This window comes from Onychostoma macrolepis, chromosome 01 (assembly GCF_012432095.1).
Source record: "Onychostoma macrolepis isolate SWU-2019 chromosome 01, ASM1243209v1, whole genome shotgun sequence".
Taxonomy (NCBI): Eukaryota; Metazoa; Chordata; class Actinopteri; order Cypriniformes; family Cyprinidae; genus Onychostoma; species Onychostoma macrolepis.
The window spans coordinates 1,488,789-1,503,489 of record NC_081155.1 but is presented as its reverse complement, the minus strand read 5'-3'; the positions used below and the strand labels follow the sequence as shown (position 1 = coordinate 1,503,489).

General features: G+C 37.9%; 1 pseudogene; it reads right to left on the bottom strand.

The window, feature by feature from the left end:
* The window catches only part of LOC131538806 (NLR family CARD domain-containing protein 3-like), a 48,672-nt pseudogene that overhangs the window by 21,824 nt on the left and 12,147 nt on the right, over nucleotides 1-14,701 (bottom strand).

Here is a 14,701-nt window from a genome sequence, read left to right as displayed (position 1 = left end):
ATGACACTGCTACATGACTCCAGCCGCTCCATTCAACCTCCCAGTAACAACGTCCAGTCAGTCTCTGAACACACAGAACCTGCTCAAAGCGCTCAAATCTCTCTGGATGATCAGGATACGGCTGATGATCTTTCACACATGTTGTTTTTTTGTTCCCATCAGAGACAATGAGACGAGTGTGTGCTGTGTTTGGATCCAGTGTGAGATCAAAGGCATCTGAACACAAGAAGAGAAGTCAGAATATCTAAGACATCATTAAATATGCATCGGTGTGTTCATGAGAGAGGACTTACATTTTTTCAGTCCTGAAACGATCCTGAAATGTCCTCCATGGTCCAAACTAAACAGAGACAGAAATGTACACACAAATAAATAATGTTCCACGGACTGAAAACTAATGTCCATTGAAATAGTACTTCTGTTTGTTTTACACAACAGTGAAACTGTTTTGAGGAAAAATGATTAAAATCTGCATTCGAACCTGATAAAGGTGTTAAAAAGTGTACTGTGATTACTGATTCATATAGGGCACTAAGCTCTGTATCAGATCCTGCTAGTATGCCTTACAGTGTAAAATAATTAAAGGAAAATATAAAATTAGGTTGTTTTTATTAGGTTTTTTTTTTTTAAAGGGCACCTATTATGCTCCTTTTTACAATATGCAATACTGGTCTTGGGTGTCCCCAGAATCTTCACTGTAACCCAGATATATATATTTTTAAAGAAGAGAATAAGTAAATTGTGATGTGGTATTCAATAATGACAGTCAGATAAAGTCCACTAAAAACAGCAGGAGCACAAAAACAAATTTTTAAAGACATTTTTAAACAAAGTTAACTAGCCCACATACTTGAGTATCTGCAGTTTATAGTTTGGATCCTCCAGTTTGTGTTTGAGCAGCTGGACTCCTGAATCTCCTGGGTGATTGTAGCTCAGATCCAGCTCTCTCAGGTGTGAGGGGTTTAAACTCAGAGCTGAAGACAAATAACCACAGCCTTCCTCTGACACCATACAGCCAGACAACCTACAGAGAGAATAGGTTTGAAATGTAATTCATATTTTCACACGTTTTGGAGCTTGACAGCCACTGTCCATTTATGTTGTTTTTTATATTTAAAGGCATTATATATGATGTATATTAGAGGTCGAACCGATAGTGAATTTTACAGATACAATGTAAAAAAATTTAATTTACATTTAAATAGATTACACTATAATACTGCGAAGCAAATTACAGTTAATTGCTGTATGTGAAATGCACACTGTAAAAAAAAAACTGGCAGGGTTACCAGTAATGTATTGTTAATTTACAGCCCTCTACCTTTAATTCACAGATCTTCGTTTTTCATATTTATACTGTGATAGCACTGTGAACTTACAGGTGCATCTCAATAAATTAGAATGTCGTGAAAAGTTAATTTATTTCAGTAATTCAACTCAAATTGTGAAACTCGTGTATTAAATAAATTCAATGCACACAGACTGAAGTAGTTGAAGTCTTTGGTTCTTTTAATTGTGATGATTTTGGCTCACATTTAACAAAAACCCACCAATTCACTATCTCAACAAATTAGAATACTTCATAAGACCAATAAAAAAATTAAAAAAAACATTTTTAGTGAATTGTTGGCCTTCTGGAAAGTATGTTCATTTACTGTATATGTACTCAATACTTGGTAGGGGCTCCTTTTGCTTTAATTACTGCCTCAATTCGGCGTGGCATGGAGGTGATCAGTTTGTGGCACTGCTGAGGTGGTATGGAAGCCCAGGTTTCTTTGACAGTGGTCTTCAGCTCATCTGCATTTTTTGGTCTCTTGTTTCTCATTTTCCTCTTGACAATAGCCCATAGATTCTCTATGGCAGAGGTCCCCAACCACCGGGTCGCGACCCACTACCCACTATGCTCTGATCTGTCATAGGGCTTAAACGGATCGCAGTTGATCCGTGATATACGGACCAGGTCCAGACCCCACCGTTCGGCATGTGATTCGCAGATTAATTTGCCAATTTACACGTTCAATCTATTTAAAACCACAAGAAGAAACGAAACAGAACTCAATTCGTTACTTGCGCTGTACTGCACACACCAAGCATGCACAAGCTTAGAGACGTGTTTCAGACAGTGCGGCATACCGAATTGATTCCTCTTTCATGTATTCATGTAGTTTATACAGTAGAAGGCGAGCCAATGGATATCACACAAGCAACGTGCAAACTTTGCGCAATAGTTATGCCGGTGAACGCCTTAACTTCAGTCATACAGAAAGTGAAAGTAAAAAAACTGACGGAGCATTAACAGCGCATATTATCTCAGAGACAAGAGACGAATCTACTGTACTTCAACATGTGCTGATAACAGTATAAATGAATAGAGCTGTTTTAAAGACCCTATCCACAACACCCCGCCCTGGACTTCAAGCAATTTGGGCTATGAGCTTCTCCACCCTTCCTCCAGACTCTAGGACCTTGGTTTCCAAATGAAATACAAAACTTGCTCTCATCTGAAAAGAGGACTTTGGACCACTGGGCAACAGTCCAGTTCTTCTCCTTAGCCCAGGTAAGACGCCTCTGACGTTGTCTGTGGTTCAGGAGTGGCTTAACAAGAGGAATACGACAACTGTAGCCAAATTCTTTGAGACGTCTGTGTGTGATGACTCTTGATGCCTTGACCCCAGCCTCAGTCCATTCCTTGTGAAGTTCACCCAAATTCTCGAATCGATTTTGCTTGACAATCCTCATAAGGCTGCGGTTCTCTCGGTTGGTTGTGCATCTTTTTCTTCCACACTTTTTCCTTCCACTCAACTTTCTGTTAACATGCTTGGATACAGCACTCTGTGAACAGCCAGCTTCTTTGGCAATGAATGTTTGTGGCTTACCCTCCTTGTGAAGGGTGTCAATGATTGTCTTCTGGACAACTGTCAGATCAGCAGTCTTCCCCATGATTGTGTAGCCTAGTGAACCAAACTGAGAGACCATTTTGAAGGCTCAGGAAACCTTTGCAGGTGTTTTGAGTTGATTAGCTGATTGGCATGTCACCATATTCTAATTTGTTGAGATAGTGAATTGGTGGGTTTTTGTTAAATGTGAGCCAAAATCATCACAATTAAAAGAACCAAAGACTTAAACTACTTCAGTCTGTGTGCATTGAATTTATTTAATACACAAGTTTCACAATTTGAGTTGAATTACTGAAATAAATGAACTTTTCCACTACATTCTAATTTATTGAGATGCACCTGTATTTAATTTGAGTCCACTGAGAAGGAATATTTCTTGCAGTTCACTGTTAGCTATAGCACATGTTCGTGATGAAGTAACAAAACAATCATCACTGCATCAGAAACTCCACAGTTTCTGCCTTTAAATAAAGCAGCAGAACATCTGTGTTTGTGGCTCATCATTGACTGAAGCACAGGCTCTACTCTCCAGCACAATGATGAGTCACAAAACTACATTAACGATTATCACTTGTGTAGAAACACATTAATACAGTTCAGTTAAATATTTACTCTCATTATCAGATCATGACTTTGCATAACTTGTTTCTATGGGCCTTCACTAATATTTCAGTGAAAATAACTTGTTTGGTTTAGTAAATCTGACTGTTAGGTTTTACAGTATATTACTGTTTTTCCTTGATTTTACAGTAATTTACTGGCAACATAGTTACCAATAAATAACCGTTTTTCTAAATAACTGATTTTCTACTGTTGTTGTAAATGAATTACAGTTTATTAATGTTAAAATTACATTTCATGCTGTTTTTTTTTTCATCTTACATCTTTAACCCTTTAAACCCCACAACAAAATCCTCAGTTTTAGACGAAGACTTATAAAGCCCAAAACACTGCACGATTTTAGCAATCCTTTAAGATCACTGCATGTCACACTGTGCGACATGGGTCTAATAAACTTGGCTACGACATGTGTGTAGACTGTACGATGATAACACCTATTGACTCGCACGATACGACACACGTTTCTATGAAAGAATAAACGTTTTCAGCATGCGCTAGTGGTAAACAAAAAGAGCATGATAAAATCACACTTTAGTTGTATTTTTTGTGTGGGCTGAAAAAAGTGGAAGTGGTGAAAGAGGAAGGGATAAGAGCTTGAGGTAAGCAGTTTTATGTTGCATTTTTATTGGCTGATCAGTAAACGTGAATGGGAACAGCAAACACACTATATGATGATCATGCTGTATTGTAGGCTATCTTTGGTCACAAGACCATGACAATAGCTGTCTTTGAACCTCTTTCACTGCACTGCACAACACAAGACCACCGATTAGGAGCCACGATCACTTTCACGATGCCAATCTTTCATCTGGGACAGCCGAGAATCGTGCAGTGTGTTTAGGGTTTAAGTGTGCACACTACAGAGTGTTTGAGTAACACTGAAGCAGTGCTGAAGTTAATGAGATAATTAAGTGATGATTGTGCATTAGTGATGAAAAGCTGCTGTTAACAAGCAGAATCACTGAAGAAAAAGAAACAAGAACTACAACTGACTTCAGCCACAGCTGAAGATGAAATCAGCTGAAGATGAAAGAAGACATTAAATCTCTCAAGATCTGATTAAACAACTCCTAAAACAGCTTCACATTACTAACCAGACTGATGCTATTTCTGTCAGACGTCTACAGAAGTTCTTATTGAGAATTAACAGAGATTTAGATGTTGTTGTTTTTGGGCACTACCGTGATGGATCAGTGATTTGCTTTAGTTGGGCTCTTGAACCTTGACTTCATAACATTAACTTTTCTTTGGCTGTTGAAGCTATGTGTTTTTAAACACATTTGTTGTTGCAAAATATGTAATATTGTTCATTATGTTTTTTGAATGACATAATCGTCATTAAACACCAGGTTCCCTGATTTTGTCCAGTGTCTCTTCTGTTACCAAAGACAATGTTCTAATAATACATTAGAGCAAAATAATGAGCAGGCTGTTATGAAATATTGTTAAACACATCATTCTCAACAAAAAAGCTCTGACGCGCTATAAAACACACACATCAAGAATCCGTGTATAAATCTCAACAAAAAAAAAATAGATCAACTCTGAACATCACAAAACACGCTACTAAAACTCAACACAAAAACAAAAGCAAAAATAAAAGGAAATAGTAAGAATTAAAGAAATAAGTGGACAATTCAGCGGCATAATTTATTAATGCCGCAATGCATGCTGGGAGTCAAGGGTGAGCTTTGTACTGTGCTGGTACCCAGCATGCATTGCAGCATGAAGCTTTTGATTGTCACCATTGTTGAGATTCATATGCTGATTCGGTAACACTTTAGAATAGGTAATAGTTATTAACTATTAACTACGACTTTTCCCTCATTAAATTCTTAATTTGCTGCTTAATAGTTAGTAAGGTAGTTGTTAAGTTTAGGAATTGGGTAGGATTAGGGATGTAGAATAAGGTCATTTTACTACTAATTACTACTAATAAATGGCTAATATTCCAGTAATATGCATGCTAATAAGCAACTAGTTAATCCTTTAAAACCTAAGGGTAAAATAGGTCATTTTCACACATTTTGTTTATTTGACTGTAAAATTCTAACAGAATGTGCTATTTTTAAGTGCAAGGTGTCTTTTTTTTCAGAAAACAAATGGCTTTCCAAAAAGTACAGTTTTTGACCATTAATCTTGTGTTTTGAGTTTGTGAACAGAATTTAAATAGACAAAAATAAAAAAAACGGAATATTTTTTTTTATTATTATTTAGAAAAAAAAGAGAAAAATCATGATCGAAATAATCCAACACTTCTTACTTCAAAATTCAACTATAATACATATATACAAGTATTTTTGGGACACTGGGTTGCACAGTTTTCATTCAGGAGGCTTTTTTGTTCATACACGCACACATGTACACATGCATGTACATGCGTGCACCCATTCATTTACATGCGCGGACTCATTATAGCGACGCACACACCACATGTGAAAAGTCTCACTCTGCCTGCTCCCAAAGTCTCATCAAAAATCATCCTAATCGACTCTTATGCTGTTTACTCCTCCTTGACCATGTTTTTGTTCATTTTGTTTATTATTTTATGCAATAACAAACTCCGCTCCCTATCTCTCGTTCAAATTCTCCTTCCCGCTCTCCCGAAATCCGCCGTCATTTGTTGACGGAGCGCAAGAAATTACCGTAATAAGCCATATATTGCCGAAAAGCGCATATTGTCTGCTATCAGGAGCAATTTGAATTATTTTGATAGTGCAAACGGTAGAAGAGTTATGGTAACATGAATACAGCTTGGTCTGATGTGTCGGCGCCGACACAGCCGGTTTTAAAGGGTTAAGAGACCCTAAAATAAAGTGTTACCGCTGATTCTTGATGTCTGTGCGTCTAAATGTGCAGTAATTCTAAAGGTTTTGTGCACACATTGTTTTTTTTTTTCATAATAACGATAAACATAATCTTTTGTCATCTCATCTTGCAGTGTCATATAGCTATCGTAAATAATGAATGCTTGTAAATAATGCTTTACAAACACAGTTGCATCCAGAAAAAAACTAAGATTAAAAAGTCAAGGGTCAAGAGCCCAACAAAAGCAAACCCTGATCGCCGTAATGGTGAGGTCAAACTAAACGTTTTCAATAAAACATCTAAACTTCTGTTCATTCTCAAAGAATTTTTGTAGATGTATGACAGAAATACAAATAAAATTTTTTTTTTAAAAAGTCAAATTGTAATGTGTGAAGCTGGTAATGCTGTTGGTGGAGTTGTTTAATCATCCTCTGCTGTTTTATTTCAGTTGATTTCATCTAAGGCTGTGGCTGTATGTCAGTTGTAGTTTCATTTCTTGCTCTTTTCTTCAGTGATTCTGCTTGTTAACTAGGGCTGCCACTAACGACTATTTTTATATCGATTAATCTATCGACTAATTTATCGATTAATCTAATCGATTAATTTCACACAAAAATTGCTCATTACAGCTGTGAGTGCAACTACAAAGGGGGAAAAAATATTTCAATTAACCCAAGAGTTGGGTTTTCTCATTAAATAAATGCAATGTTTAGAGTCCACTGGAATCAAGTATTTGAAATGTGTAAACAACAGATTTACACAGCATGAAAAAATGAACAGAGGACTTCAGTAGTGAAACTTCAAATGAAATCCTTTTTTAAAGCAAAAGTAAAGTGCAACATAGAGTGCAAGAAACAAGTGTCCATCTCAGTCCAAATCACTGAAATCAAAGTTCAGTATTATAGTGTAAGAATGACAATGTCACGAATCTGGTCTGCACTTCCGTCCATTCACCACCAGAGTTCACTCGCTCACCACATGGACTTTCACACCACACACCACATGGACTCCATTTCCCATCATCCAACACTGATCACAGCTGTCACCAATCACTCATTGCACTAATCACACGCACACCTGATCCCACGCACATACTGATCACACACGCTTTATAAGCCTTGGACTTTCTCTGCCTCTCTGCCGAGTATTGTATGCGTTTACCGCTCCCATAGCCGTAGCTACTCTACAGAGCCCCTGTTGTCTTCCTAGTTTTCCCCTGCCTGTTTGGTTTGTGTTTTCCCATGTTTGTTCTAGCCCGTGTTTCCCTGGATTAACCCTTGCCTTGCCGTTTGGACTCTAATTGCACCCCTTTGGATTCTAGCCCGTGTTCCCTGGATTATCTCTCTGCCTTGCCCACTGGATACTGTTGCCGATCGTCGACCTTTGCTTGCCCTAGGATTACTCTGTCTTGTCTCTGCCATACCTGTTTGCCATTGTTTCGACCCTGCCTGTACGACCACGTCTCTGCCTAATAAAAACTTGCACATGGATCCGCACGTCTCACGTCTCGTCAGCCCCGCTACAGACAACATATCCACGTATTCTAGTCTACTAATAATACAATTATCATCAAAAAACACTTTTTAAAAGAGTATTTACCATATTTATATATATATATATATAAATAAATAAATAAATATTTAAAAATAAAATAAAATCAATTAATTGGATAAGATTTTGATTATTTTGATTATTAAAATTTAAATGGAACCATTAAAATGGAATCCACAAAACTAATGGAAAACAGAATTTTGTAAAGATAAAATGTAAAAATCAATTAATTATAGACAGGCTTTTTGATTAATAAAATTTAATTTAACCATTAAAACAGAGTATAGAAAAATTTAAATGGAAAAATTGATTTTGGAAATTAACCCTTTAGGCGCCAGGTTTTTTTTTAAAAAAAATGCTGGATTTTGACATCAAGATTTCAAAAGCTTGTAGCTTGAAAGGGTTTAAAGATAGAGATCTACTGTAAATTAGAAAAATGTTGGGCATGACCTAAAGTTTATGTGGGGTGTAAATATACTCATCTAATTTGCATATTATGATGTCATCAGGGGGCGGTCCTCTTGAATTTCATAATATTCAGGAAATAGTAGATATTGAATTGATATTTGAACTTATTTGCATGTTTTTTTTTTGTTTTTTTTGTCTTTTTATCCTCATTCCACATGATCAGGAAAAGAGGAAACCAACAATAAAACAGGAGAAAGTACTAAATTATTACTGTATTACTATACTATGTGTAAAACGCATGTGAACAGTAGCCTACTTTTTGATCAGTTCATCAGTAATATTCAGGAAATAATAGATATTGAATGGATGTTTGAACTTATTTGCATGTTTTTTTTTTTTTTTTTGTCTTTTTATCCTCATTCCAAATGATCAGGAAAAGAGGAAATCAACAGTAAAACAGGAGAAAGTAGTAAATTATTACTATATTACTGTGCCATAGTAAAATACATGTACCTATTTTTTTTTATCAGTTCACCAGCTATCTGCCCAATCAGGTATCTAGGTGACAGTTCATAGTTTTTGAGAGTATGGTACCTCTCATTGCATGGCACAGCGCACAGACCTACCCCTCACTGACTGCACCTGTACTGCCTACCGGCGGCCCTTTGAGCACGCGCAATCAGAAAAAAAGTCACAGTCTGGCCGACCATCAGCAACGCGATGCCTCTCCTATGGATACTAAGACCACGTCCACCCCTGCCACCCTCATCCCCGTTGGGCAAGGCTCGAAATTATCACTTGATGCTTCGTGAACACTCTCGCCATTTACGGCGGCGCCATTGCGCATGCAAAGATGTACCGGGAGATGCGCGAACATTAGACGGCCGATCGTCATTTCCAAAGGCAAATATTCCCCTTCAGAGTCAGAATAGGCGAATAACATTTGCAACACGTCCTCACAGTACAACTTTTTATTAGCCATTTGGCGATTTTCTGTCACAAATCTCACAATTTACTCAGACGCTAAGAACTGAACTGCTTCCGCATCAATGACACGATAGCTCACTTGCTCTGCTATTTCCTCGAACAATTTTGGTCTAGAATTGAAGTACTACATGTCTGCCATCTAGTGGTAGGGAATACAAATGAGATATTACACCATATTAGGAACTACAGTCTGTTTAATGAAGTATGACGTCTTGTCGCAATTTTGCGACTTTGGTGCTTAGAGGGTTAACCAGACTATAGGGTTCATAGGGTCCTATAATTATAATGAATTTTTTGATGGTAATAAAAATAGATGTAAATGAACAATAGCCTTTAAAATTATATATATATAAATAATAGCAATGAGGCAATAATAATTTGTTCAAATAAAGTATCAAAAGCAAGAAATCATATGGTTGATCATATTAAACAAAACTTAAAATACCTAACGTATTATAAACAATAGAGCTAATGTAGATTACACATTAAAGCAAAGGCCTTCCGGGGGCGCCGACGGCCTGATGATTATTTTTACACATTACTGTGCGATCTAATCCTTGTTAAATTAAAACACATCATAACTTAGAAGTAATAGGCTATTTTTCTGTCATGTTTTTAACCCCCCCTCATCAGAATACTCCGTTTGAATAGGTGTGGAAGATTGTAGACTCGGAAGTAAACACCCACTGCTATGACTGGCTAGTAGTTGTGCATGTTGGACAGCGTACATTCCTTATAGATGGACGCTGCTGTGATTTAGGTCAAACACGCATAAACAACTCGATACATATCAAATGGTCTGTAAGAAGAGGCACAGCAATAGGTGACCACGTAATGAAAACAGTTACACTCCTGCAGAGTCCTAAGCAGAGTATCAGGACTCAACTGGAAAATAGACATGAACATTTTTTACATACCTTAGTATCTGCAGCTGACAGTTTGGACTCTTCAGCCCATCAGAGAGCAGTTTCACTCCTGAATCCTGCAGGTCATTGTTACTCAGATCCAGCTCTCTCAGGACAGAGTTTGAGGATTGTAGAGCTGAAGCCACAATTTCACATGACTGACTAGTGAGATTACAGCTGGACAATCTGAATGAGATCCAAATACAAGTTTCAGTATATAAAATATTACATTTTGCATTAAAAAATAAATCAATAATAATAATTAAAAGGCAAAACTAATAAAGGTGCCACTGAATACAGCATTTCAAAATTATATGGTCAGTGGTGTCCAACTGATAGATCACAATCACAATCCCTTTCAGTTGAGCACAAGTTTATTTGGCTAAAATGTTAAGTTTTTAAAATATTAATATTATTATTATTAAAATATATTAAGAGGAGCCGTAACCTATAATATTTTTATTTATTTTTTTCAGTAAGGTCCACTAATGATTCTAGCCAACGTTTCTTGTAGGTATGCACCGCTCAGTATAGGTATTGGCTCCATTACTAGCATTTTCTGCTGTATCGGGTATCGGTCAGACTAGGCTGATCCAAATCTGATATGTACGTATACTATTCTATGTTATTGTTAAGCCCCACGAAAGGCACAAGAACATTATAAAGCGCCATAAATGTCATGGTGCGGTGAATAATAAACGCAAGAAGAAGATGAATAACAGTAAACAGTCTTTAATTAAGAGGTAATACACATTACCTCTTATAATAGGTAGGCAGGAAACACACAAAACAACGTTATCGTAGATGAGACCGGACCAAGACACACTGAAAAGACTAGAACTAAATTAGACAGACCAATGAGGGACGAATGAGTAAATTAACTAGACACAGGTGAACTGACAAACATAATCAAGGGGAGACAGAAACTAGGTCTAGGAACACGAGGAGAGAAAAGACAACAAAGTCCATAAATGTGACAAAGTTTTTGTGCACCACATTTCATGTTTCTTGAAGCTGTTTCATAATTTAATGTGAGGTACGACTGAATATTTAATTCATAAAATTCAAGTTCATGTAAACCTTTCTCTCCGCTGTGGCAATCTGCCATGCTCCATTCAGCATTTGAACTGCGTGTCACGTTTGGATACGACAGTCAATTTTTAATCATAGATTATGATTATACATTTGTTTTCATTTACTATTTTTCATTAAAAAGTTGTCTATATGTAGTAGATTGTGTTCAACACACAGAAGAGAAAAAAAACTGTGCCCGTATTGGATTGGTATCGGCCGATACACAGAATTTTCGGTATCGGATCGGTTCTGATAAACAGTACTGTTTTAGGAAGAAAAACATTTATTTTTTGTTTGATATATTGACTGTTTACATATTTATATATATAACAGAATATTCTGAAGGCCATGAAAGTTTTGTGAATATGATCAAAAATGCTGGTTGTGGCAAGTGGGGCGGGGCCGAGAGCCGTGGGAACGGAGCGAGGCTGGTGGAGTCCTTGGAAAGGACCAGGCCTGGACTTTTATTTTGTATTTTGTGTGCGGCAGTCGTCCGTGAGGGGCTGCCGCTTTACTTTGGTGTTTGTTTATTTTATTAAAAACTTTGTTTAAATGTTCGCCGGTTCCCGCCTCCTTCTTCCCGATCTACGAACTGTGTTACACTGGTATTGGCTAAACACTTTTCATGGCATGAAAAAAATGGTTGCTCACCTCAGGCCAACCTAATGAACAATTATATTGAATTTCAAAATAACTTTTAAAGAGACTTGCATCTGATTGCTAAGTTATAAAAAACTTCAATAAGTATAAAAGTCACTTCAATAAGTATACAAGAAGAAAACACTCACGGAGCTTTTCTGCAGTTGATCACAGCTGGTATCAGTCTTCTTCTCCCCTCATCTGATGTGTTGTATTTCATGGGGTTCAGCTCATCCAGCGGCTCCTCTGACATTTGAAGCATGTAGGAGATTGTTGAGCAGTGAGCAGGAGAGAGTTTCTTCTCTGAGTGTTTGTCTGATTTCACAAACTCCTGAATCTCTCTGGACAGAGTCTGATCTTTCACTTCCAGCAGACAGAGGAACAGATTGATGGATTCACCAGCTGAGAGAGGAGAATGACCACCTTTGATCATCTGTTTAATGTACTCTGTGGTTTCTCTGATGCTCTCTGAGCTGTTCTCTGTGTGTGTCAGTAGATCCTGTAAAAGTCTCTGATTGGACTTCAGTGAGATGCCCAGCAGGAACCGCAGGAACAGATCCAGCTCTCCATTTTTACTTTGTAGAGCTGCATCTATTGCTGCTTCAAACATATTATGCAGTGCAAAAAACTTTAGTGCTTCCATTGTAGTACAAATATGGTAGTGAAAAGCATAGAAAGCAGCGAGAAACTCCTGGACACTCAGATGGATGAAGCTGTAGACTTTCCTCTGATGAATAGCAGGTTCCTCCTTAAAGATCTCAGTGCAAATCCCAGAATACACTGAGGCGTCAGTGACATCTATGCCGCTCTCAATCAGGTCCTCCTCATAGAACATCACATTGCCCTTCATCAGCTGTTTGAAAGCCACTTCAGCAAGTTTCACAATCACTTCTCTGTTGGACTGCAGGAGTTTCTCTGGATCTCTCTCTTCATACTTCTGGTTCCTCGTGTTGATCTGAATCAGCAGGAAGTGGATGTACATTTCAGTCAGAGTTTGAGGGATTTCTGCACTCAGATCTTCTTCCAGGAGCTTCTGAAGCACAGTGGATGAGATCCAGCAGAAGACGGGGATGTGGCACATGATGTGGAGGCTTCTTGCTCTTCTGATGTGTGAGATGATTCTGCTGGCTTGATGCTGGTCACTGATTCTCTTCCTGAAATATTCCTCCTTCTGAGGCTCATTGAATCCCTGAATTTCTGTCAGACGGTTGATGTATTTGGAGGATCTGATTGACAGCTGCTGGTCTGGAGGTGATCCAGATGAGAGCAGAGGGAAGCAGCTCTCCTTTCATGAGCTTTGACATCAACACACCCACTGATGAAGTCTCAGTCACATCACAAACTTTCTGAGCGTCTGAAAACATCAGTGTGATTCTGCTTTCATCCAGACCATCAAAGATGAACACAACTTTACACTCCTCATAAATCTTTGAGTCCAGATCTTGAAGTTCAGGATGAAAGTCCAGCAGAAGTCTGTGAAGACTGTACTGATGATCTCGGATCAAGTTCAGCTCTCGAAATGGAAGCACAAACATGAAATCTACATCCTGATTGGCTTTTCCCTCGGCCCAGTCCAGAATGAACTTCTGCACAGAGACGGTTTTTCCGATTCCAGCGATGCCTTTAGTAAGAACAGTCTTGATCTGGTCTTTCTCCTCACATCCTGGTTCAGCTGAGGCTTTAAAGATGTCATTGCAGTAGATTGGAGTGTCTTGTGAGTGTTGTGTTCTGGCTGTTTTCTCCATCTGTGAAACCTCATGTTCTTCATTTACTCTTTCACTCTCTCCCTCTATGATGTAGAGCTGTGTGTAGATCCTGTTCAGGAGGGTTTGATTCTCCTGGAGGTTCAGTCCCTCAAATAATCTCTCATACTTGTTCTTCATGCTGGTTTTGAGTCGGTCTTTGATTCTCTGTAGTTCATCATTCACTGGTTGATCATGTTTATTCAGAGCCGCTGTAACGCTCGGTATGTTCAGACAGAAGACAGAGGCGGCTCCTCCAGAGATGCTTCGCTCTCGATCTGCTCTGCTGAAATATCACAAGAAGAATAGATCAAAAATCGGGACATTGAGATCAAAGTTAATTTTCCATCACTGAACTTTTGTCCACAGATTGTTGTCCTCTGTCAGGACTCAATAGTGCGAGCATCACAATCAGTGAACAGAGCACATTTATGCCAGATGATTGCTTGTGATTAGTGATGCAATGATACCATTTTCATTAGCATCTGATCAGCCAATTCTGATCCGATACCATTGCAGTTTTTAAAAAAAAAATCAATGTAGCATATCAGAGCGAATCAGACAATTTAAAGGTGCCATAGAATGCATTGATACAATATTTTAAATTGCTCTCTGATATCTACATAGAAGGTATGTAGCTTAGGTAAGGGCAAAAAAATCTCCAGAAACCGTTTTACATCTCCATTTAAAAACCTAGGATTTGTCCCTAGAATGAAATGATCTGTTATTACCTTATTATCGTTGGGTAATTATACTGTAAATAAAATGCGGGCATCAGAGAGCCGCTATTAATATGCGGTGCATTGAAACTGCTTTTTAATTTCGCTTTTTAATTTCACTTTCGAGATTCGCGTTCCCACGTGCACTGTTTATACTATGGAGCGGTAGTATTTACCATACATTTTACATGATCAGATGCTTTTCAGTGGTGCTCAGGATCTGTAAATCATTTGCCATCATCCTTAGTCATCTCTCCTTACTCTGTTTATGTGGTAAGTGAAATCTTATGTACTGTAATGTAACAAGCTACCGCTAGCAAGAAGCTAACCATGTCCTTTTAGTGGCTCGC